The 25,887-nt window shown below is 39.3% G+C and overlaps 1 protein-coding gene across 1 annotated transcript in view; it reads left to right on the top strand.

Moving 5' to 3' along the window:
- The window catches only part of DIP-lambda (Dpr-interacting protein lambda), a 379,081-nt gene that overhangs the window by 21,465 nt on the left and 331,729 nt on the right, over positions 1-25,887 (top strand). Inside the window, exon 2 of the mRNA NM_001347775.1 lies at positions 150-268. The gene's annotated coding sequence lies outside the window, so the exon portion shown is untranslated. The remainder of the gene's footprint in view (positions 1-149; positions 269-25,887) is intronic.

Below are 25,887 nucleotides of genomic sequence, written 5' to 3' on the forward strand. Positions count from 1 at the left end.
ATTATGTGTATTTTATATTAACTTGAACCGCAAGCACATTGAACAGTGGAGTTTCTATTACACGTTCAAAGAGCATCTTCTATGTTTTTATGTGAGAAAGATATAAAGTCAATTTCTTTTTTTCTACTTTTTATTATTTACTATTTAAGGAAAAGGCGAGTCAGAGGAAATTGATCCACAGTTTTTGGCGAAGTTAAGTAACACAACGGTCCCCATAGGACGTGACATATCATTCACTTGTGTTGTTGACAACTTGGGTCATTATCGGGTAAGTAAGAGATTTTAAAATTTTCTGTTAAAAAGCTTGTCGCACAGCTAAAAAAGAATCCGCCCTAATGTATGCATAATAATATAGTCATGTTAAGTATAAGATAAATACAATTTGTTTAGGCATTCGAACTTTTGGGACCCGATCCGTTTGACTGCGCCTCTCACTAATTTGTCCTTTCGTTTTAGTCAGTCGAAAACAATTTGCCCTAATTTCTTAGAGCAAATTATTACAGGCGGAACCTGACCAAACACAAGCAGAATAAAGTTAAGTCAGACGAAAGCAGAAAAGTGCGACACAACATCAAGCTACTAGCACATCAATTTTACTCGCAACTCTACAGATAATATTTTTAAGTTAAAAGTTCTGTGGAGAGTTAAAACTCCGAACAAATTCAGATATCAAAAGGAGGCGTAGTAACGGGAGTGCAAAACGGAGTCTGTAAAGTTTGGAGAGACAAAGTCCGTAAGAAGAGAGTTTGGAGACGGAGTCTGTAGGGAGAAAAAAATGAGACGGCACAAATTAGAGCGGGCATCAAGAGAACCGAAAGCGTCGGCGTGCCGATTAAAGGAATGTAACGGTATCAGGATGGACTTTGGACCGTTAATTTAGGCTTATACAATATAAGCGGGCCGTGCGCTAAGAGCGGAACAGTTAATGTCAATATACATCAATGGCAGTATACATCAAAATATAGTATTTGTAGAATTTGGATCTACCGTCTCAAAAACGAGGAATTCACATATGTCGTACAGTGGTTCGCGTAGAGCTGTCTGGAAGAATAAACTACATGCGAAAGGCCCTGACTGAGTTTACGGAAGGAAAGAAGATAGACCAGGTCCAAGCATAAAACTGACGAACCCCGAAGTCGAAAACCTCATCGCAAGTCTGAGCATGGGCGATATGCATCGGGAAGGTCAACGAAGAGAGTCGATCAGGGAAGGCCAAGTCCAGAAAGACCCAGGCCTAGCCATTGTCTTTCCGCTTTGATAGAGAAGGGTTTTTCTTCTCGAGGTTCTAGAACAGGTGGATTGGTCCGCAAACAAATATGGCTTGGACCTAAAAATCATTCCCGAGCAATGCCGGATTTGATGCAGGGAAAGGCCCTGAAGCGGTTCATATACAAAAACTGACTCTGGAGGACTTGGGCCGAATTCATAGAGAGTTTCCAGACATACTTTTCCCAGGGGATACTTTGCAAAATTGGCTGACAAGGTAAAGCAAAGGAAGCAAGGGTTTGGGGAAGCATTTAAGGACTACATGGTCGAGATGCGGACCCTAATAAGACCTCTAGAATACGGGAAAAAGGAATTGCTAGCGATTATCAAGGAGAACTGCACGTCAGCCTTACGAATAGCGTTGAGATCCTATCATGTGCACTCATGACCCTGGCGGACGAGTCTGAGGGAAGAGCATAAATTAAGACGAAACAAAGCCCCAATCGCAACACAAGTCATGTGCAGAAGGTGTGAGGACCCAGAGGACCCAGGCGCAATCTAACCCAGTCCAGTCCAGGGTCTGGGCAGTGGCTCAGAGACACAATGAAACGACACCCGGAGCAACTCAGAAACGCCGAGAAGATCAAGGAGATCTTTAAGATTGTGCGGAGAAACCTGGAAAAAGTGTCCGAAGACCAGGCAATACAAAACAACCTGCGATGAATGCAATGGGAGCCAAAGATTGGTGACGTCGTGTGGGCCAAAGAACACCATTTGTCATAGGCGGTCGAGGAAGTTACAGCCAAGTTGGCTCCGAAGTTCGATGGGCCGTCCCAGATAGTGGACTTCCTATCGCCAGTGATGTGTCAAGTTCGCCACCGTAAGGACAGTAGGGAAAGGTCGGTACACATCAGTGACCTAAAACCACAGGATAAGTATCATAAGAGAATGGACGGAGCGAATCATCTGTATTAGCGTCAAGCCAAAGCCGGAGTCAACAGAGACACGCCGTGAGCAAACCGGATCACTGCCCCTATGCAGATGCATAGGATGCAGATGCCTATACAGGCTGGACAGGGCCAGGGACCTGACTGCAGACCGGATCCTACCGGGGACCGCCCCAGTGTTCTAGGAGGCGAAGCAGTGCGAAACAAAGAAAATTTTGGAGAAACGGAGTCTGTAGAGAGAGAGTTTGTAAAAAATGAGAATATGCAGAGGAAGAGCGTAGTCACGGCAGTGCGAAACGGGGTCTGTACAAAAGCTTCCCTCCCGCGGCCACAGGATTGTAACTGGCGCAGCTGGACTACGGACAAGGGATTAACAATGCCCACTACGCTTATCGTTCTAATTCTAAAGAGGTGATGAACATGTGACGGCAGTGGATGTGGGGATTTTAGTAGTGAGTGGTGAAATAAAAAATTAAATAAAACGTTATTGAAACATAATGACGTGCAAGTGCAAATAAAACAAAAGAAACAAACAAAATCAAGTACAAATTGCTTCACAGGCGACCGTATATGTGTACATCAATCGCTGATAAGGCACTGGGATCATCCATATACCCTAACTCATAAAATGATACCAATTAAAAATGGTAAATTAATCAAAAAAAATTTTCTGACATATCAAACTACTGTGCGTGGTGTGTGTCGGAGAGTACTTGGTGTGCATATTGGGAGAGTATTCGTATGCTTTTGTGTTACTTCATAAGGATAGTAATTTCATCAATTTGGTAATATTGTATCAGCCTATACTTGCTCTGCGGCAATAGACTGGCGTCGCTGCCGCTGAGTGTTGGTTGTTGTGCAAAAATAAAAAGAGAATGGGAAAGATCTAGATCAGTCGAATATTAGACTTTGTTGTGACCAGAACTTGCTGCGCAAGAAGTGAATGTGGACATCAGTCGCCTCCAAGACAACGGGATCTTTTGCACAGTAGTTTATAAAAATAAATGTAAGTTGTGTGATTAACGACCGAATATGTGTACAACAATCGCTGTTAAGGCACCGGGATCGTTTTCACTTATCATTTACATGAACACAAATTTATTTAACAAATAAATACATAAATACAGAATGTATCGTACGACTGGATTCGTGCGATATAGAAAAGAGAACAGAAACGAGGAAACGAATACAATGTAAAATAACTCTAACTCTAATATTAGTGTTAGTAGGATCTAATTATGTACTAAAATAGTTAAAATTGATTGCTTTAAGAGCGGCAGAGAGTCAAGATTACAGATAATAGGATAAAGTCTATTATAGTCAGAACAAAATAGTCTGTAAGGGTCATGCAACTCATAGTTAGATCTATAGTGATTTAAGATAAGGGGTGTATAGTTTTTAGTGAATCTACTTGGAACCGAGAAGTCGACTAAGCAAGTAAGGACTCTCAACATCACCACGAATAAGCTTACAAATAAAGACTGTTCCAAGCATAGTTCTACGGTTAGCTAGGGAAGGTAAATTAATTAATAGTAGTCTACTGGAATAAGGAGGTAGTATACGGTTTGCATCCCAATTTAGGCGCCGCAAGACAAAAAGTAAGACTTTTTTTTGGACCGATTCAATGCGGTCCGAGTGGACTACGTATTGTGATCCGTACTCAAGAATCGGACGGACTAACGAAATGAATAAGGTTTTAGTCAAGATGGGATCATCAAATTCCTTAGACCACCTTTTTATGAAACCGAGCACACCCCTGGCCTTATTAACAATAGTCGAAATATGGTCAGAAAATTTTAGTTTAGGGTCCAGAAGAACACCAAGATGTTATTCTGGCCATTCAGATAGCTTGAAATCCAATTTAGAAGATCAACAGGGAAACCTAAAAGATCAAGTTTCCTTACTAGGAGGTAATGATAAACACAGTCAAATGCTTTACTAAAGTCAGTGTAGAAGATTATTTTTGAAACCCTGTATTACGAACGAAGTTAGCTCCAGGAGATTAGTGGTTGTTGATCTGCGTTTCATAAATATATTTTTAAATATTTTTAAATTTTGTATAAAGTGTGGACTTTACATTTCGTAGGTGTGTCAACTCTTTATTAAACAAAGGAGGTTTAGAGATTGAGGGATAGTACATCGGAACACAAGAGAGAAAAAACAATTTAATTGTGGTATAAAACTTATTTATGGCATCCGTCATTATGTTGCATGAGTAAATCGGACCAATGAAAGCCAGCTATAAAATTGTTTAGCCTTCGAAAATTTGCATTGCGAAAACAGGAAATTCGCTTTTTTGACTTCTCTGAATTTACTTTTAATACCGTACCTATGTCGATTGCCACCTCGAAAGTAGAATGATGTGGATCTTCAGGTTGAGTAAGAGGTGCTACAGGACTTGTTAAAAGACATCGAACAGTCGACCTAGAGAGTTTCGAATATAATTAACTTGCGACAATGATAAGTCGAGCAAGCCGTCAATAAAGTCATGTTGTACTAAAGGGAGAATTGTTATTCTGAGGACCACATTGTGCCAGGTATATTCAAATCACCTAGAACTAACAATTGGTCCCTGTAAGAGAGTTTATTTAAGATGGACTGGATAACGGACAGATGATTTTGATATTCTGAGCATGCAAAAGATGGCGGAGTATACGAGCACGTAATATAAACTGATCTGTCGGAAAAAGACAGCTTTACGCATAAGAATTCAGAGTTACGGGACTCGTCAAAAACGCGAGGGTAGATCTAACCGCAATTAAGACTCCACCTCCCCGTCTGGAGGGATGGTCATACCTATATATAGTGTACATATCTGGGAAGACTTCGGAGTTAAGTATCTCCGGCTTAAACCAAGTCTCTGTGAACACTATTATATGGGATGCAAAGAAAGGACTATCACAATACAATTTGGTTAGTTTGCTACGCAAGCCTCTAACATTTTGATAGGAGATAGTAAGATTCGTTGTTAGTTTTTTGAAGTAGAGAAAGAGGATGAAGAGGCGGATGGTGCAGTGATCTGCCTACGTGAGTTAAGTTTAATTCCCATCGCCCCCTTTTTTCCTATTTTTGATCTTAGCTTCGAATTCTTTCGAACCACCATACTATCCGGCCAAAAATCACCCGAGCATATGGTTGAAAAAATATCGTTTGGGACAGTTATCTTGAGAGATGATATGTTTCTAGCGTAAGAGAAGTTAAATTTTTCCACCTTTATATTATCGGCTTTTGCTTTGTCTTGTATAAGTTAAAGGAAAGGTTTGTTTTTACGATAAGATGTTCAGGACCAGTGGTCCGTCTTTATTTAGACAAAAATCGGAACTACATTTAAAGTACAACATTGGGTGATATTTATACCCCCCAGCACCGTCGCTGCTTCTGCTAACGTCAGTGCCAACTCCGTCGCTGACTCTGCCATCGTTGCTCCCACGGATGCGCTCCAGACGCTGATCTGGCATTTATCGGTTACTGCAGGTGCACGGCCGGATGCGCGTGCAAGCCTTCGCAGATTGTTGTTGCAAATTCTTTTGGTGTTAACTCCTCCGCCTTTAAAATCGAGTATCCCCACTCGTTGCGGTCGTTGGTCGGTTTGTCATCGGTGGTTCGGTTGATATGGAATTTTGTAACCTTTGTAACTTTAATCAAGATGCGGATCGTTATTACGACGATTCCGGTGATTAGGACGCAGCCCATTAGTATATCGGCTGTGTGAGAGGTTGTTTTTAACAGCTCCAAGGTTTTAGTATTATTGACATTAAGTTCCTTGACGAATTCTAGTGATAGTTTCTCTTCTAGGTTTTTAATTGTTATCTCGGCTTGGAGGATTGCCGGCATAGGTTGATGGTGTACGGTGTACTTGTTCGTAAAGGTTTGTTCATCCATTTCTATGGTGGTGTTGCTGAAGTTGATGACAAATGACCCATTAAGTGTTGACGTTGTTCCGTTGACTGAGATCTTGCCGCTGAATTTGTTGAGTAAGATAACTCCGGGTGCGATTTCATCAATTGTGGGGATGTGTTGGTTGTTGATTCTAATGCAGGTAGCAGGGCGACTTTTTAGGAGATTTGATAGGCAAGATGAATTACTAATATCTATCATGTTTTAATGTTTACAAATCGTTATCTTATTATAAGTATTACATTTTGTAGATTTTGCAAATATTTTATCTTTACATCTAATTACATTTTCGGTTTCTATTTTGTTGACATATTTACCAATTTTTATTGGTTTAATTAGAATTTCTTCGCATAGCTTGGTATCGGTTACAGGGATTTTTACAATATAGATTAACATTGGTCCGTTACTTGCTATATTTACTTCTGCTATGTGCATGGCTTCCTCAAAGTTTGTGTAGGGTAATTGATTCTGATCTAATACTCTTTTAACTTCATTGATCTCCTCGTCTCCTAGTATTTGGGGGTTGCTAATGTCTGCTTTTGCCCACTGTATGGCCTGATTAAGATTAAGAATTACTTCTTCAAGCATTTGAATTTGAAACATTAATGTAGTGCTAGTATCCCTTTGAGCGTCTCCTTCATATTTTAGGCTGTTTATTAAATTTCTATTGGCCAGAGTGATTTTATTTATTTTTTCATTGATAAGCCTATTAAGAATAACCTGGTTATTGTTGTTAGTTAAAGCTGAATTTATTTTTTCTTGAATTATTTCAAAATCTCTGCTGTCTGGGGATCCAGCCAGCCATTTCCAAGCACTACCTATTAGATCTATATGTCTTTTCTTTATATTCCTGACTTTCAAGCTATTGATTAGGTTTTTAGAAATCCTGACTTCCTCTTTTATGAAGGGTAGGATTGGGTCGTAAGTTTTTAATTTCATTAAGGCTGTCTGGTTTATTTTATCATTTGTATTTTCATATTCCTTTATGTCAATTATGTGGATTACTCGAAAGATCCCTGTTTGAACCTTGGCTAGTCCTGTAGTCAGTGTCACAATGTCAGAATTAGTGTAGTCCGTTATTTGTACGTCCGCAGCACACACAATCAGAAGGGCTCTGTAAATGACGTTATTTAATTTCGAATTAGTTTTTTATAAATTATTCTCCCGCTTTCTGCTAGTACCGTAGTGTTTCTGTTTTCCTTGCCAATTTCTTTTTTGTAGTAGTTAGTAGTTGTAGTTTTTTATCTGATTCCTGCTTTTATTATGGTGGGCTAAATCTTTTTCCTGCTTGAGTTTGATTTTGTCCGTAACTTTCTGTCTTTCTGTCTGTAGAAGTTTAGGGTTAAGAGATACTTTTCTGCCAAAGAATAAATCGACTGGTTTCCTGTTTGTGGTTGAGTGTATTGAATAATAATATTTGACAACTGATCTCTCTATAAGGTGGTTTAATGAACTGTGTAATTTCTCGGCCTTTTGGCATCTAATAATTTCTGAAAGAATTGAATGAAAGCGTTCGATCTGACCGTTGGCTGAGGTGTTGTAGGGTGGTGCTTTATAGACCTCTATATTGAACTGGTCTTGTAGCATTCGCATTATGGGACCTGATCCAAGGGACTTTTCGTTATCTATTATCACTACTTCAGGAATACTGAAGTTTATTAATATTTCTTTCAGGGGTTGTTTAATGTCTTGGGTTGCTCGTGAATTGACTATTTTAGCTTGTGCGAATTTAGAAAATTTATCTATTGCTGTGAGGTCTACTTGTTTACATGTGAGATAAAAGTCGACGTGAATAATTTGCCCTGGGTATTGTGGTATAGGTGTGCTTTGTAGCTCTGGCTTATTTGGGTGTCTTTCGTTTTTTTTTTTTTTTTTTTTTTTTTTTAATTTTTATTATTTATTGAATCTTCCCTTTGTGTTAAGAGACTAACAATAAGTGTTCAAATCTTAATCTAACTTAATTAACTTTCACTTAGTGATAGTTTTTTTTTTTTCATTAATGCCCTAATAAGTTTATTGCTGGGCTGGGAGGTCGTTGCGGTGCAGCCGGCTTTGACTGCATACTCGGATTAGTTTTCTTGCGAGGGGATTTGTATGGGTGGTCAGCTTTTCGTTATACTTCGTTTTTTTCTCAGCTATTACTTCGATTACTAATTTGATTTTTAGGTCTCTGTGTATGTTTTCGTTCCGAAGGTACCACGGCGCTCCAGTGATAATTCTCAGAATTCTTGACTGTGCTCGCTGAATAATGTCTATGTTACTTCTGGATGCGTTGCCCCACAGCTCGGAGCCATAAGTCCAGATAGGTTTTAAGACGGAGTTGTATAGAAGAGCTTTGAATTCCAGACTAAGTGGAGAGCGAGCATTTATGAGCCAGTGGAGGTTCCTTGCTTTAAGTTTAAGATGTTTCGATTTGGCTTCTATATGTTTGCGCCAAGTGAGCCGCCTGTCCAGATGAACTCCCAGATATGTTACCTCGTCGGCTTGTGGAATGCATATGTTATTCAAGACCAGTGGTGGGCATGTTTGTTTGTTTAAGGTAAAGGTAACCTGCTTGCATTTTTGAACATTTATTGAAATTCTCCAGTCGGCAAGCCATCGTTCTACAGATGTTAAGTGTCGGGATAGGAGTGCCGTGGCTTTTATTGGGCATTTCGAGCGACTGAGTATCGCGGTATCATCAGCGAACGTGGAGGTTGTTAGATTGTAGTCTATGGGGAAATCCGCCGTATACAGGGTGTATAAGATTGGACCCAGTACACTGCCTTGCGGCACTCCAGCTTCGATTGCGCAATCGCGTGAAGTGCTTGTATCGCATCTTATTGCAAACACTCTGTTATATAGGTATGACTTCAGTAGCTTATGTGTGTTTTGGGGCAACAGCTTGATTATTTTAAACAAAAGTCCATCGAGCCACACTCTGTCAAATGCCTGCGCGACGTCTAGAAAAATGGCTGTGCAGTATTCTCGATGTTCAAAAGCAGTACGAATTTCTGACGTGATTCGGTTGACCTGTTCGATGGTTCCATGTTTTTCTCTAAAGCCAAATTGATGTGTTGGAAGTGTGTTGTTTATTCTAAGATGATGGCTAATCCGAAGGAGTAGCATTTTTTCAAACAGCTTTGAAAGACATGTTAGTAAGCTTATCGGTCTATATGATGATGGCTGCGTTTTATCTTTTCCTGGCTTTGGAATCATTACTATGGTCGACTTTTTCCATTTTTGAGGGAAGTATCCAAGCTTGGCGATTGCGTTGAACAACAGGCAGATGTGAAGAATAGCACACTTTGGGAGTTCAATGAGCATTCTTGGAGTTATTAGGTCGTAGCCAGGCGATTTTCTTGGGTTCAGTTGCTCTTTGATAACCTTTGCTAGTTCACATGGTCGGAATTCAAAGGGTTCTTGAGGATCTAGATTGGCTGCTATTAAAGGAGGGAGAATAAATGTGTTGGTAGAGGGATTTGGTCGGAATACATTTTGTAAATGGTCAGCGAAAGCACTGGCTCTTTCTTCATCACTTCGAAACCAGGTGCCAGAGGGACTTCGTAGTGGCATAATTGGCGCTATTGGAGTCTTTAGGTTTCTGTGAGCTCTCCAAAGAGGGTACTTAGTGCTGGTGGGAGAGAGTTGCTCGATATATGAACGTTGGCTGTTTTTTTCCTCTTGTTTGAGAGCATTGGTAAGCCTGCGTGTGGCTATCTTAAGCATGTGCTTAGTAATTGGTGATCTATTAGACTGCCAATCCCTTCGTAGGCGTCGTTTATCTAATACCAGCCGCTCGATTTCGCGATTAGTTTTGATGTAGTTTGGTTTTGCATACGTCACTGGCGGGGTTGAAGCCTTTGCAGCCGAAACTAAAATGTTTTCAAGAGTTTCCGTTGACTTGTCTATATCCTCCTTTGTAGATAATGCCGTCGTTAGTTCTATGTGTGAACAGACATACTTTTGATACCTTGGCCAGTTTGTTCTAAAATTTGTGAGTCTATACGGTGGGTCGACGATGTGGGGGCGAGTTAGCATATTTAGAAAAACAGGTGAGTGATCTGATGATAAATCTGCTAGTGCTTCGGCGGTGACCATGTTGCGGGGGACATGTTTAGTAATTGCAAAATCGATCAGGTCTGGGATTTTTCTTGGGTCTGCTGGCCAGTATGTAGGCTTACCCGGGGATACATAGTCTAGCTTGTTTTCTGGCTTCGTAAGCGCATTGTACAATTGCTTACCCTTTGGCGACACAAGTCGAGATCCCCAATGGGTGTGCTTGGCGTTATAGTCACCCGCTGCGATGAACCTGTCACCTAGTGTGTTAAAGAATTCCATGAATTGATCCTCAGAGATTGGAAAGCGCGGTGGGCAGTAGACTGCGGCTAGAGTCGTTGAACCATTGTTGAGTTGTAAGGCTATGGACGTAGATTGTAAGTAGTTTTTGTCAAAATTGTTTAAGTGGTGGTGTTTTATGCGATTTCTGATGAGTATTCCAGTGCCTCCATGAGCTTTACCATCTGGATGATTTGTACCATAGAACAAGTATCCTGGTATATGAAAATTGTTTTTATTTGTGAGGTGCGTTTCTGATAGTAGCATTACGTCGATGTTTTTTTCGTAAATGAACTGTGTGAGCTCTTGTGTATGCCGTGAAACGCCATTTGCGTTCCACAGAGATATCCGTAGGGAAGCCATTATGGGGATTTTGAAGATACAAGAAGTTGAATCAGGATATTTTGGTTTTTCATGAGCTCTTGCAAAGTATTTTGCATGAACGTCATGAAGTCTTTCATGCTTTGCTGTAGGGATAGCATCATAGCTTCGATGCCACTTTGTTGTGTTTGTTGGATGTTTGTCGGTGTATGTTCGGAATGAGCAGTTCTTGTCGGTGGGGCGGGCACTTCTAGTCCGGATTTTAGGGCGCTAGCGAAAGAAATTGTTGGAGTAGTGCTTGGGACAGTTAGGGGTGGTTGAAAAATCGGTTGCGGAGAGTAGAAATTGACTTTGTTGTATGTATGTGCTGTGGCAATACGTTTGTTTAGGCGGCTCTTCAATTCTTTGTACACCACACAGCCTCTGTAGTTTGCAGTATGTTTTTCCCCGCAGTTACTGCATTTCTTCACAGACTTATCGTCCTTGTTTTTGGGGCAGTTTGCGGTAGTATGAGGTTCGCTACAGACAACACATACGGACTTAAGGGTGCAGTATGCCTTGGTGTGGCCGTATTCTTGGCAATTAGTACATTGAACTGGATTGATACGTTTGTGCGGCTCCTCCACGGTGATCCTCCGATGTAGCAAGTACTGTAAATTGTATATTGGGTGCACTTCGTTTTTCTTTAGTGCCTGCAGCTCTGGTTCGAGTTCTATTTTGAATAGTGGCTGCGGAACTTTGTCTTTGTTTAAAATATTAATAGCTGTCTTTGCAGAAAAGTTTTTGGCCTTCAGAGCCTCAATTATCTCAGCTGGTGTCACTGTTGCTTCAATGCCCTTAAGTACTACCTGTAGCCCTTTGCAACTTTTTAATTGGTATGTGTAGTAGTTTTTACCAGCATCATTTAGGTATTTAGTCACTATACGGTGGTCTGCTTCTGTTTGGATCTGTAGTTTTATTTCATGAATATTTCCTTTTTTAAGTGGGATAATGTGGAACTTGCTGTCACCAATCAAAGCAACGAGTTTATTTACAAGTGCATTTGTACTTTGTTCTCGTATGAAAATTGGTGGAGGCCTGGTCTTTTTTGGTTCCCCTACCGTTTTTTCGTTGGGTTGTTCGGTCGCAGAATCAGCCAAGATAGCATATCGGTTTGAATTATTTACTGCAGAGTTTTCATTGCCGTTGTTGGTTCGATTGATTTTGGGTTGATTACCTGCCTTATTGTTTTGAGGGCTGAGCTTTCTCTTGATTTGGATGTAGCGATCCATGCCAGTCTGCACAGTCGAAATCGACTTCTGCTTTTGTTTTGATTCTTCTTTACGTGCATTATTGTTGTTGCAAACGGTCAGTGCTGCTGAATTATTTACAGCTGGCACAGCGATAATTAGTTGGGCCGCTGACGAAGTTGATGTTGTGGCAGTTGCCAGTGAGGTCACTGCACTCGTTATTGCAGTGTTACAGTTACCCGGGACGGTCGTTTGGCGCTGCGAGAGGAGCGGGGTAGGAGAGGCGGTCTCTTCGCTCCACGACTTGTGAGCCGAAGCAGGCAGAGAGGGAGAGCAAGAACGCGGTCTGTCGTTCGCTGAGGGCAAAAGTTTCGAGTTAGTTGAAGGTGAGGGTGCTCGATCACCGATTTGCGGTGAGACGAAAGAAAAGTATGCATTGTTGCGTTGTAAAGAGAGCCGGCGCTCGTCTTGTTCACATTGTCGCTGAGCACGTATGTCGTTTTGATTCATTGTTCTAAGTCCACATATAACAATTACCAGAACAATATGGAATAATTATTTATTTTAGTAAATAATTACTATAGTCAATAATTGTTAGTTGTGCAAACTGCACTTTACACTTTGTGTTTAACTTTCACTATACTGTTGTAGTTTTTAGAACTTGCTATTCGTAGCTTGAAAGAAACACGTCTCCACCCGAAGACTGTGGAATGCCGTCTTTTTATGTCTTTCGTATTTTTATTCTTTGCAGGTTTGACAATTCTTCGTTATTTTTGTGATTTTAGCCCTAATTTGTGGAAAATATACTTTTTCTAACAGCTGATGTTTGTTTTCTCTGCTATTGCGGTGTGCTCTCCTGTGTTCCGATATAATTGCGTTTTCTTGGTCATTTTCGTCGGTCAGATCTGTAACCATTTTATTAGAGAATCTGGTTTTGTAATTATTAAAAAGTGGATAAATTTCTTGTAGTTTCCCTAAGGCTTCCTCGTCGTTGTAGATTCCATTTATGACAGACGGATTGAGTCTTTATTTTAGAATTTGTAGCAAGTTGTCTGAATTGAATATTGGTTCTGTAATAGTGTGTCTGTGATATGTTGGAAAAACAATTTCAAATTTGTAAGATTTATTTCCTAAAGATAGCAGTATTTGATTTTTAAAAACATTTATGGGTTCTTCCGCCATAGGTATTCGTTTTTCGGGAGAGCTGAAGCTACTGTGCACGGTTTCTGTCATAGCATTTAGGTTTCCATGCGTTTGCAAGGGAGGTCTACTCAATGCATCGGCAACCACGTTTGCCTTGGCAGGTTTATGCAAAAGTTCGTGGTTGTATTCTTCTAAAATTGCTTTCCATCTATTCATTTGATCGTTACGGCTTTTTGGATTGGTTGGGTGTGTAAGAGACTCGTGATCTGTGAATATCTTTATTTTGGTCGGACCATACAAAAAATGTCGCATTTCTTTTTTGTTCGGTGCGTAACTTTCTTCTGCCTTACTTAAGGTTCTAGAAATAAAAATTATTGGTTTGTCCTCCTGAGCTAATACGGCTCCTATGGCATAATCGGAGGCGTCGGTGGTCAATTGGAATTCTTTACTATAATCTGGATAAGCCAGCATGATTTCTTCGGAAGCTGGAGTTTTTTTAGTTTATTGAATGCTTCCCTAGCGTTTTCGTCCAGGTAGATTGGCGTTCTGTTTGAGGCATTTTTTGAAATACGGCCTCGGCCCTCTTCCCCTCTTAAAAGGGCTGTAAGGGGCTTTGCGAGTTTCGCAAAATCTCTGATAAAGCGACGGTAAAACCCTGAGAGTCCTAGAAAGGAACGAAGATATTTGAGGGTCCTTGGCTCGGGAAAGTCTACGATAGCCCTGACTTTTTCGGGATTCTTCTTTATTCCAGTATCAGCCACTAAAAACCCTAAGAATTCCACTTCTTTTTTGAAGAATTCGCATTTGTCAAGCTGGATTCGCATATTTGCTTTCTAGAATATTAAATATTATCTCGATGTCTTTTAGATGGTTTTCCTCATTTTTGCTAAAGATGATAATGTCATCGATATATACGAAACACCTAATTCCTATATGTTCTCTAAGGATATCGTCTAGCGTCCGTTGAAAAATTGAAGGAGCGTTTTTGAGGCCAAACGGCAGTCTGGTAAACTCGTTATTTCCTTGGTTAACTGAGAATGCCGTTTTTTCGATATCTGCTTTCCTTGGTGGAATTTGGCGGAAGCCGCTTTTGAGGTCAATGACTGAGAAAAACTTATTCTGTCCTAGTTGTGCAAGTACGTTGTTAATGTCCGGTATGGGGTATCTGTCTGGAATGGTAACCATGTTTAATTTCCTATAGTCGATTACCATTCTGTGCTTTCTCTGTCCTGATGCGTCCATTTTATTTGGGACGATCCATATTGGGGATCGTGAGGGTCTAATAATGTCGTTTGCGAGTTGCTCTTGTATTTGTTTTTCTACTTCTGGTCTAAGAGCCTCTGGGTACGGGTAGTGTCTTGAGTATATGGGCTCTCGTTTGTACTCCTTAAAGTTGTTTCTACTCTTGTTGTGTATATCAGTTTTTCGTCCGGGTCTCCAAAAAGATTTTTAAAGTTTGAGCAAATAGTTCTTAAATGTTTCTTTTGAGTTTCTGTAGAGTATTCTACTTGAGTATCTAATTTGTTGACTTCGCGTGAGGTTTTCTGTTTCATTTTAATTCTTTTTTTATTTTGTGTTGAAATATACCCCTTTTGCATATTAATTTGGGCTTTTATTTCGCGCAGTGTATCGTTTCCGATAATGGCATCGAAATCTTTAAGGAGGGTAGTATAACAAATTTTTTAGGTCGAAAGGATTGGCGATTGTATTGTGTGTTATAAGAATTTTCCCGCCTACAGAGTTAACGAAAAAGGCTTGGTCGTTTTTTATTGGTTTCTTAACTAATCTTGGTTGGATGTAATTTTTGTTGGATCCGGTGTCTATCAGAATGTTGATCATCTTTCCATTACCTGCTTTAGATTGGAAGTAGGGTAACGAAGAGGGTTCTACTCTAATAAATTTAATTCAGTATTTTCTGCCTCGTCTGTATCCTGGTCGAAATCTGAGATTTCTGAATAGTATTCATTGAGTGTTGCTTCATCAGTTTCTGTTAGTTCGTCTGTATTTTGTACGCTAGCGGTGTCTATATGAAAATTTCTCTGTTTTTTGTCTGGCAGTCCGTTTAGTCCTTGTGGTGATGGTCTCTTTTCCTGTTGTCCAAATCTGGGTCTGTTCATGTAGTTAACTTGTTTTGTCTGCATACTCCTATCTACGTCCATAGGCTCTGGCCTAGGTTGTGGCTTTGGGGCCGATGGTCTTGGTGGCTGTGTTGGTAGGTTACCATAGTGTTGTTGGTAATTCCCTCCATATTGTTGCTGTGGTACATAATGAGTTACTCTAGGGGTCTGTGGAACATAAGCCAAGTGTGGAATGAATGGTTGTCGACCTGCGTTTGATAATTGTTGTACAGGTTTTCTTGGTAGGGGTGGTCCTCTACTAAGGCCTTCGAATTTTCTTGCATGGGTTTGGCTATTATTTGCGTAATTGGTCCTAAATTTTTGGTTTTCCAACTTCTCGGGATAGGTGGGTATAAACTTGCTGGTAGAAATCTGCTGTACTTTGATTTCCTTGCACCAGCGAAGTCATTTGATATTCTAGTGTGGTCACATCGCGTTTATCCGCGTAGTGTGCTGTCAAACATTTTGAGATAGCTGTCCAATTTAGTGGGGTGTTGTAAAACTCAAGGACTGAGTCTGCCTTGCCTACAATTTTGTTCCTGATAACATTAAGAATTCCGTAATATTTGGGTGATCCTGCTAATGATGAATATATTTTTAATATTCTCTCTACGCTTTTTCTCCATGAGCTAAATTCTCCTGCTTGGCCAGAAAATTCCCTTAAACACTACTTTATCTGAGATTCGTTCTAGTTCACTCATGTTAACATTATTGATATGGACTGCTTGATCAAGTAGTGATGCAGTGTCTGAGTTTAATTTTTCGTTTAAAATTCTCTCTACTATTTCCTGAATTTGTCCCTGCATGTTAAGGGTTTGGTTTACTTCGGGGCCTGTGTTATTATTAAGTAGGGCAGGCCTAGTTAGATTGTTTGGGTTTGCCATGATTATTTATAAAATATTTTTTCTTGATATTTTCCCAAAGTGTTTCATGTATAGGTTTTGTATGTTTTTTTAAAAATTTGCCTGTATTTTCTTGTAACGATTTTGTATGTTTTTAATTTTTGTTAGAAAATTTTATATTTTAGGGTATTTTTCATGTAGATTTTTGTGTGTTTTACAAATATTTTTTTTTATTTTGTTTTATATTTTATATTTTTAGATTATTTCTCATATAGATTTTTGTATGTTAAGAACAAATTTATATTTTCGCTTTTCCTTTAGATTTTGTATGTTTTTCAGTTTCACTTTCTCTTATTTCTAACTTGCTTAACTTACAGTATAAAATACATCCTGAACCGGTTATTTGGTATTCTTCCTTTTTGCTCCTGGGGCTACTGGGGTACCGTCATAACACTCCCGTCCAGTCGTCTGCGGCGATAGCCTTCAGTCCTTTCTTTGCAGGATCCGTCCCACGGTGATCTTGGCAGCCATTTGGGTGCTCTTACAGATTTGTTGTTTTTATCGTTTCGCGAACCGGGGCAGCCTATGGGGTGCTCTTACTGAATTTTTTTTTCACGACGAAGGATTTTTTTTCCGCGGCAAGACCCTTTTAACGTTGGGCGCCAGTTAAAGTAAAAGTTTGTTTTTACGGTAAGATGTTCAGGACCAGTGGTCCGTCTTTATTTAGACAAAAATCGGAACTAAATTTAAAATACAAAATTGGGTGATATTTATACCCCCAGCACCGTGGCTGGTTGAGAAACCAGTGCAGACAATTCGGAATCCTTAGCAGTCCCAGCGTGGGGTCCCTCCACAGCGGATTGATTGGATTGCTCCGAATCTTTTTTAGTTGCCGATTTTAAAAACATATGCGGATTTGCTGCGATTGACTGCTGATCAGTTGTAGAGTCCTGTTGATCATTTGCGGGGCGTTAGGCAGCCTACCACCAGAGGCTTTTTTGCGCTTTGGAAATTCATCTAATAGCCTAAGGCCATTAAGCTGTGAAAAAAGCGCGGAAAGAAGTTCATCGGCTCGACGAAAACTACCTCTAGCTACGCCAAAACTGTTGATCAGTTCTTTCAAGCCACTTTTAGTTTGGCGCATAAACGATTTCATCTCGTTCACAACCACAAGGCAAGCATCAAAACACCATTTCTTCTTATACTTCTGAGAAAGCAGTTTGGTTGATAGGCAGGCTCATCTGAAACTATTCCTGTTCATCCTGAAACTATTGTTTCAGGATCATTTTCCAAATTTGGCTTAAGACTGAGCTTAAACGTTCAGCAAAATGGGTGTCATTTAGTAAGATGTACTTAGATTGGGTGATACATTTTTCTACTGTTATGCCTAGCGTTGTTGTTGATTGAGCCCCAGATTTTGTGCAAACCGTTATAATCTAATCTAAAGTGTTTAAAACGGCTTGAAGGTTTTGCAATGAGAATGATTTCTTTGGTATGCTAATATAATTCTAAATTTTATCTTAAAATTGATTTCCATACAAAATGCATAAATGTCGCCTCTGAGGGTTACTTGCGGAGCTTGCAGGGAATTTTGTGTCAGGAGAGCTACGCCCCCATATGTAAAGCATTTTAATTTTGTAATGTGAGGGTATAGTTAATGGTTATGGGTTGGTAGTCAATATATTTTATATAAGTTTCTTGTAGAGAAATTATGAGAGGAGAAATTATTAGAGAGAATTATGAGAATTTATGAGTCTTTTAATAATAAATTGCAGTTCGCAGTAGTTATTTATGTAAGAGAGTATTGCAATAATGGAAGAAAAGCAGGGTCCGAGCAAGAACGCGATAAGAGAGGCAGTTAAGGTGGATGAGCTGAATTAAAGCAGATCAGGCGGAATAGCGACAGCACAGCAGCAGGAGAAGCGTCAACAGTATATAAGCAAATAGACAAGAGAGAATAGAAAAGGCGGCATTCGGTGTGTAAAATTCAGCAAAAACAGCTACAAGCGTTGAGTAAAGCCGAAAGTTGTTAAAAGGAAACGTAAACGTAATAACCATGTAATTTTTATTTTAAACTACAATATATATTATTTACATTACATACATACATACATTGGATACATTTATGTATCCATTCATGTTCCATTTTATGATTTTTAACATACATAAAATTAACTTGGATATTGATTATATGATGTCTATTTCCTCAGACTCCAAATTCTAAGAGTGGAATTTATTGCTTGGTTTTGTTTTTCCTTTTATTGTTCGTCTTGCCAATTTCTATCGGAATACAAAAAAAACCATCCTTACACCTACAATACGAGCAAAAGGGTCACTCAACACTTTTGAACAATTTTAAATTTTTTTCTCATTTTATTCTCCAATATCTATTGATATCTAAGTAAAATGATGAAATTTCGAGTTCGCATTTGCACTAGATGAGTAACGGGTATCTGATAATTGGAAAACTCGACTATATCATTCTCCATTTTTTTGCAGAACGGGTCATTGGCATTATAACTGGCTTGGAACTTTTGTACTCTAAACCAAATGCTAAGATGTTTTTGCATGTTTTTTATCTTTTTTACTTACTTTGATGTTTCTGCATCCATCGGTAAAGGCGCTTTAACGACCTGCAGATTGAGAAGAAAAATTTAAGCGACCAAAAGTACGGCTTATGTCGCAATAACAATTTTTCATCTTCGGTTCTAATCAATTTCTGCCTGAGGCACCAAGTCCCTTCCTAGGGTTTAACAGCAATTACACACAGCACTCTCAATCTCCCCAGTACCTGGTTTTCATCCCAGGCAACGGCTCACGTTCAGGTAGCACACTAATCAAAATGCAGCAACTTGCCGCGAAAAGCATAGAAAGCTGAACTGGATGCTAAATCCTAAAAGCAAGCTAAGCCTTTGCCTAAATCTATGCCTTAGTTGCTCTAGAGAGCGATAGTGATTCCTTCAATGACCAATTGCGCCCAAATTAAACATAATGAAAGTGTAAAGGGTTTAAAACGGACCGTTGTCCAAAATTCCAAAGAACAGGAGTATTCAAAATTGAAATTCATCATTGCTGTTATGTTTCCATTAAATAAAACAAGAGAGAATACTATAGTTGGGTTCCCCGACTATCAGATACCCGTTACTCATCTAGTGTGAATGCAAATACGAAATTTCATAATTTTTATGGTCGGATACATTTCGCCGTCTTCTAAATTCCCAGAATATCGAAATCATTTGTCTGAAATAGACTGTCTGATAGGGACCACTTGGTAGTTCTAGGTGATTTTAATATACGTGGCAAAATGTGGTCTCCAAAAGAAAAGTCGAATTTCCTTCTCCCTATAGCACAACATGATTTTTTTTTGACGGTTGGCTCGACTTATCGTTGTCGCAAGTTCGAAACTCTCTTAGTTGATGTTTGGATCTATGTCTCATCTCAGGGTAGCACCTCTTACTCATCCTGAAGATATACTACCATATAACCTATATATAAGTTAACACGAGCAAGTCAGAGGGGTGCAACGACCCGCCGAACGACATCCAAGACCGGATGTGCGAGGCGGGCATGTGCGCGCTGGGTGACCATCGAAGGCATGTAACTCCAGACGGCACGAGGCGCCGACTAAGCGCTCTGCTAAGTCCGCTGCCTCCAACCGAAGACTTGGCGGCCTTAATAAATTCGATTTGTAGTTAGTTCGTAATAGACCAGAATTCAGAGCAGTTGGCTCTAATAAAAGAACCATTTAATAATGCAAACGTATTTGGTTAAGTGTCGTAATAACGTAAAATCCGTAATAAAAGATCTCGTAATCGGGTTTTCTTTGAAAACACTTCGGACTCGGGCACTGCACTACAGTGAACAGCAACACAAACATAAAACAACGCTGCATATCAACAGTAAACAACTAAATTAACGACAACCAGAGGATAAACGGATCAACCAGCTACCGTCTTCGCTGCATTTTAATATACCAATATAACATGTAAGTGAGATCTTTATTTTCAATTTACCTCTTTTTAAACGTCAACCAGACATGTGCGACATTCTTTGAGAAAAAATTCAACATCGAAATAAAGCAAAAAAAAGAGTGATTACAACTAAAAGTTCAAGTATAGCGATTTTCATTTATAAATTGTTTTAAAAAAATGAAGAAGGAACATTGAAGTCTTTCTTTCCCAAAAAAATGTAAAATAAAATATCACACACGTATCATTGTCCAATGTATAGAAACCGTAACGAAAACAACGATAGTGACGAGGACTTAATACAGAGCTATAAAGACAAAAGAAATAATAACCATCAAGGGGGTTACATTGACGGTACTGAGACCGACGAAGGTATAGAATTAAAAAACTTAATAGACGATCAATAACGACCAAGAATTTCAAAATCAACATCAGCACCTCCAACAAGAGACAACACAGACTCAGGAAACGAAATCCTCAGGTAGCATTAGTAATAAAGATGTAATTAGACTCATGGAAGCGGCAGTAAATAGCGCTCTAGAGCATCAGCAGAAAATATTCTCAGACAAGCTTAAAGAAGTTGAGAATAGGCAGAGAATAAGTGAAGGTGGACCCTTAGTGGTATACGAGCAATTACCACGTAACGCTGCTATTCCTTGTAATGAACCACTAGACTTGGTAAAGTCCATACCAAGTTTTGACGGAAAACAAGATGAATATGTGGCATGGCGAACCGCAGCAGTTAACGTCTACGAAATCTACAAACCATATTTGGGTATACCAGGCTGTAGGAATCATACGTAACAAGGTAATAGGCCCCGCGGGAGTTATGCTTACGTCACATAATACAGTACTAAATTTCGATGCTATAATAGCTAAAATGGAATGCGCATATGCAGAACAAACTCCAATCGAGTTAACGCAGCAGCAAATGGTTACTATGTGTCAAGGAGAGCTTCCTTTAATGACTTTTTATAATGAGATCGAGAGAAGGCTAACTCTTATTATTAGTAAGACTTTGTTGTCTTATGACACAAATACTGCCGCTATTTTAAACAAAAGATCACGGCAAGACGCTTTGAACGCTTTTGTGACCGGGTTAAAAAAATCAGTCCGACATGTAGTTCTCTCAGCTGCGCCCAAAGATTTGCCATCTCCATTGGCTGTGGCTCAACGGGCAGAGTCTTGCAATGAACAAGCCTGGTTCGTTGCAAGCTTTAATAAAAATTTAGTAGATAAATCTTACAATTCAGAAAACCGTCGCCAGGGTAACCGTTTTCATAACACCCCACAAGGTAATAACTCCCAGGGTGCTTTCCAGAGAAACCAAAACAATAATGCACCGGGCACTAGTAGTCAAGCTAATGGCTCTCAAATTTCTAAAAATCAAAGATATAAAAGCCAAACGCATCAGAGCAATGAATCAAATAATCCTCGAAAAGTCTATTCGAAAAACCTAGGTCCCGAATCAATGGACGTCGATCCCACATCACGTTCTAAATTCAGGGGCGCAGACTCAAGAGCAGTCAAACGACCAGGAGTATAAGGTAAAGTCACATCGCGTTTATCCGCGTAGTGTGCTGTCAAACATTTTGAGATAGCTGTCCAATTTAGTGGGGTGTTGTAAAACTCAAGGACTGAGTCTGCCTTGCCTACAATTTTGTTCCTGATAACATTAAGAATTCCGTAATATTTGGGTGATCCTGCTAATGATGAATATATTTTTAATATTCTCTCTACGCTTTTTCTCCATGAGCTAAATTCTCCTGCTTGGCCAGAAAATTCCCTTAAACACTACTTTATCTGAGATTCGTTCTAGTTCACTCATGTTAACATTATTGATATGGACTGCTTGATCAAGTAGTGATGCAGTGTCTGAGTTTAATTTTTCGTTTAAAATTCTCTCTACTATTTCCTGAATTTGTCCCTGCATGTTAAGGGTTTGGTTTACTTCGGGGCCTGTGTTATTATTAAGTAGGGCAGGCCTAGTTAGATTGTTTGGGTTTGCCATGATTATTTATAAAATATTTTTTCTTGATATTTTCCCAAAGTGTTTCATGTATAGGTTTTGTATGTTTTTTTAAAAATTTGCCTGTATTTTCTTGTAACGATTTTGTATGTTTTTAATTTTTGTTAGAAAATTTTATATTTTAGGGTATTTTTCATGTAGATTTTTGTGTGTTTTACAAATATTTTTTTTTATTTTGTTTTATATTTTATATTTTTAGATTATTTCTCATATAGATTTTTGTATGTTAAGAACAAATTTATATTTTCGCTTTTCCTTTAGATTTTGTATGTTTTTCAGTTTCACTTTCTCTTATTTCTAACTTGCTTAACTTACAGTATAAAATACATCCTGAACCGGTTATTTGGTATTCTTCCTTTTTGCTCCTGGGGCTACTGGGGTACCGTCATAACACTCCCGTCCAGTCGTCTGCGGCGATAGCCTTCAGTCCTTTCTTTGCAGGATCCGTCCCACGGTGATCTTGGCAGCCATTTGGGTGCTCTTACAGATTTGTTGTTTTTATCGTTTCGCGAACCGGGGCAGCCTATGGGGTGCTCTTACTGAATTTTTTTTTCACGACGAAGGATTTTTTTTCCGCGGCAAGACCCTTTTAACGTTGGGCGCCAGTTAAAGTAAAAGTTTGTTTTTACGGTAAGATGTTCAGGACCAGTGGTCCGTCTTTATTTAGACAAAAATCGGAACTAAATTTAAAATACAAAATTGGGTGATATTTATACCCCCAGCACCGTGGCTGGTTGAGAAACCAGTGCAGACAATTCGGAATCCTTAGCAGTCCCAGCGTGGGGTCCCTCCACAGCGGATTGATTGGATTGCTCCGAATCTTTTTTAGCTGCCGATTTTAAAAACATATGCGGATTTGCTGCGATTGACTGCTGATCAGTTGTAGAGTCCTGTTGATCATTTGCGGGGCGTTAGGCAGCCTACCACCAGAGGCTTTTTTGCGCTTTGGAAATTCATCTAATAGCCTAAGGCCATTAAGCTGTGAAAAAAGCGCGGAAAGAAGTTCATCGGCTCGACGAAAACTACCTCTAGCTACGCCAAAACTGTTGATCAGTTCTTTCAAGCCACTTTTAGTTTGGCGCATAAACGATTTCATCTCGTTCACAACCACAAGGCAAGCATCAAAACACCATTTCTTCTTATACTTCTGAGAAAGCAGTTTGGTTGATAGGCAGGCTCATCTGAAACTATTCCTGTTCATCCTGAAACTATTGTTTCAGGATCATTTTCCAAATTTGGCTTAAGACTGAGCTTAAACGTTCAGCAAAATGGGTGTCATTTAGTAAGATGTACTTAGATTGGGTGATACATTTTTCTACTGTTATGCCTAGCGTTGTTGTTGATTGAGCCCCAGATTTTGTGCAAACCGTTATAATCTAATCTAAAGTGTTTAAAACGGCTTGAAGGTTTTGCAATGAGAATGATTTCTTTGGTATGCTAATATAATTCTAAATTTTATCTTAAAATTGATTTCCATACAAAATGCATAAATGTCGCCTCTGAGGGTTACTTGCGGAGCTTGCAGGGAATTTTGTGTCAGGAGAGCTACGCCCCCATATGTAAAGCATTTTAATTTTGTAATGTGAGGGTATAGTTAATGGTTATGGGTTGGTAGTCAATATATTTTATATAAGTTTCTTGTAGAGAAATTATGAGAGGAGAAATTATTAGAGAGAATTATGAGAATTTATGAGTCTTTTAATAATAAATTGCAGTTCGCAGTAGTTATTTATGTAAGAGAGTATTGCAATAATGGAAGAAAAGCAGGGTCCGAGCAAGAACGCGATAAGAGAGGCAGTTAAGGTGGATGAGCTGAATTAAAGCAGATCAGGCGGAATAGCGACAGCACAGCAGCAGGAGAAGCGTCAACAGTATATAAGCAAATAGACAAGAGAGAATAGAAAAGGCGGCATTCGATGTGTAAAATTCAGCAAAAACAGCTACAAGCGTTGAGTAAAGCCGAAAGTTGTTAAAAGGAAACGTAAACGTTGTAATAACCATGTAATTTTTATTTTAAACTACAATATATATTATTTACATTACATAATTTATGTATCCATTCATGTTCCATTTTATGATTTTTAACATACATAAAATTAACTTGGATATTGATTATATGATGTCTATTTCCTCAGACTCCAAATTCTAAGAGTGGAATTTATTGCTTGGTTTTGTTTTTTCTTTTATTGTTCGTCTTGCCAATTTCTATCGGAATACAAAAAAAACCATCCTTACACCTACAATACGAGCAAAAGGGTCACTCAACACTTTTGAACAATTTTAAATTTTTTTCTCATTTTATTCTCCAATATCTATTGATATCTAAGTAAAATGATGAAATTTCGAGTTCGCATTTCCACTAGATGAGTAACGGGTATCTGATAATTGGAAAACTCGACTATATCATTCTCCATTTTTTTGCAGAACGGGTCATTGGCATTATAACTGGCTTGGAACTTTTGTACTCTAAACCAAATGCTAAGATGTTTTTGCATGTTTTTTATCTTTTTTACTTACTTTGATGTTTCTGCATCCATCGGTAAAGGCGCTTTAACGACCTGCAGATTGAGAAGAAAAATTTAAGCGACCAAAAGTACGGCTTATGTCGCAATAACAATTTTTCATCTTCGGTTCTAATCAATTTCTGCCTGAGGCACCAAGTCCCTTCCTAGGGTTTAACAGCAATTACACACAGCACTCTCAATCTCCCCAGTACCTGGTTTTCATCCCAGGCAACGGCTCACGTTCAGGTAGCACACTAATCAAAATGCAGCAACTTGCCGCGAAAAGCATAGAAAGCTGAACTGGATGCTAAATCCTAAAAGCAAGCTAAGCCTTTGCCTAAATCTATGCCTTAGTTGCTCTAGAGAGCGATAGTGATTCCTTCAATGACCAATTGCGCCCAAATTAAACATAATGAAAGTGTAAAGGGTTTAAAACGGACCGTTGTCCAAAATTCCAAAGAACAGGAGTATTCAAAATTGAAATTCATCATTGCTGTTATGTTTCCATTAAATAAAACAAGAGAGAATACTATAGTTGGGTTCCCCGACTATCAGATACCCGTTACTCATCTAGTGTGAATGCAAATACGAAATTTCATAATTTTTATGGTCGGATACATTTCGCCGTCTTCTAAATTCCCAGAATATCGAAATCATTTGTCTGAAATAGACTGTCTGATAGGGACCACTTGGTAGTTCTAGGTGATTTTAATATACGTGGCAAAATGTGGTCTCCAAAAGAAAAGTCGAATTTCCTTCTCCCTATAGCACAACATGATTTTTTTTTGACGGTTGGCTCGACTTATCGTTGTCGCAAGTTCGAAACTCTCTTAGTTGATGTTTGGATCTATGTCTCATCTCAGGGTAGCACCTCTTACTCATCCTGAAGATATACTACCATATAACCTATATATAAGTTAACACGAGCAAGTCAGAGGGGTGCAACGACCCGCCGAACGACATCCAAGACCGGATGTGCGAGGCGGGCATGTGCGCGCTGGGTGACCATCGAAGGCATGTAACTCCAGACGGCACGAGGCGCCGACTAAGCGCTCTGCTAAGTCCGCTGCCTCCAACCGAAGACTTGGCGGCCTTAATAAATTCGATTTGTAGTTAGTTCGTAATAGACCAGAATTCAGAGCAGTTGGCTCTAATAAAAGAACCATTTAATAATGCAAACGTATTTGGTTAAGTGTCGTAATAACGTAAAATCCGTAATAAAAGATCTCGTAATCGGGTTTTCTTTGAAAACACTTCGGACTCGGGCACTGCACTACAGTGAACAGCAACACAAAAATAAAACAACGCTGCATATCAACAGTAAACAACTAAATTAACGACAACCAGAGGATAAACGGATCAACCAG

This window comes from Drosophila melanogaster, chromosome 2R (genome assembly GCF_000001215.4).
Source record: "Drosophila melanogaster chromosome 2R".
Taxonomy (NCBI): Eukaryota; Metazoa; Arthropoda; class Insecta; order Diptera; family Drosophilidae; genus Drosophila; species Drosophila melanogaster.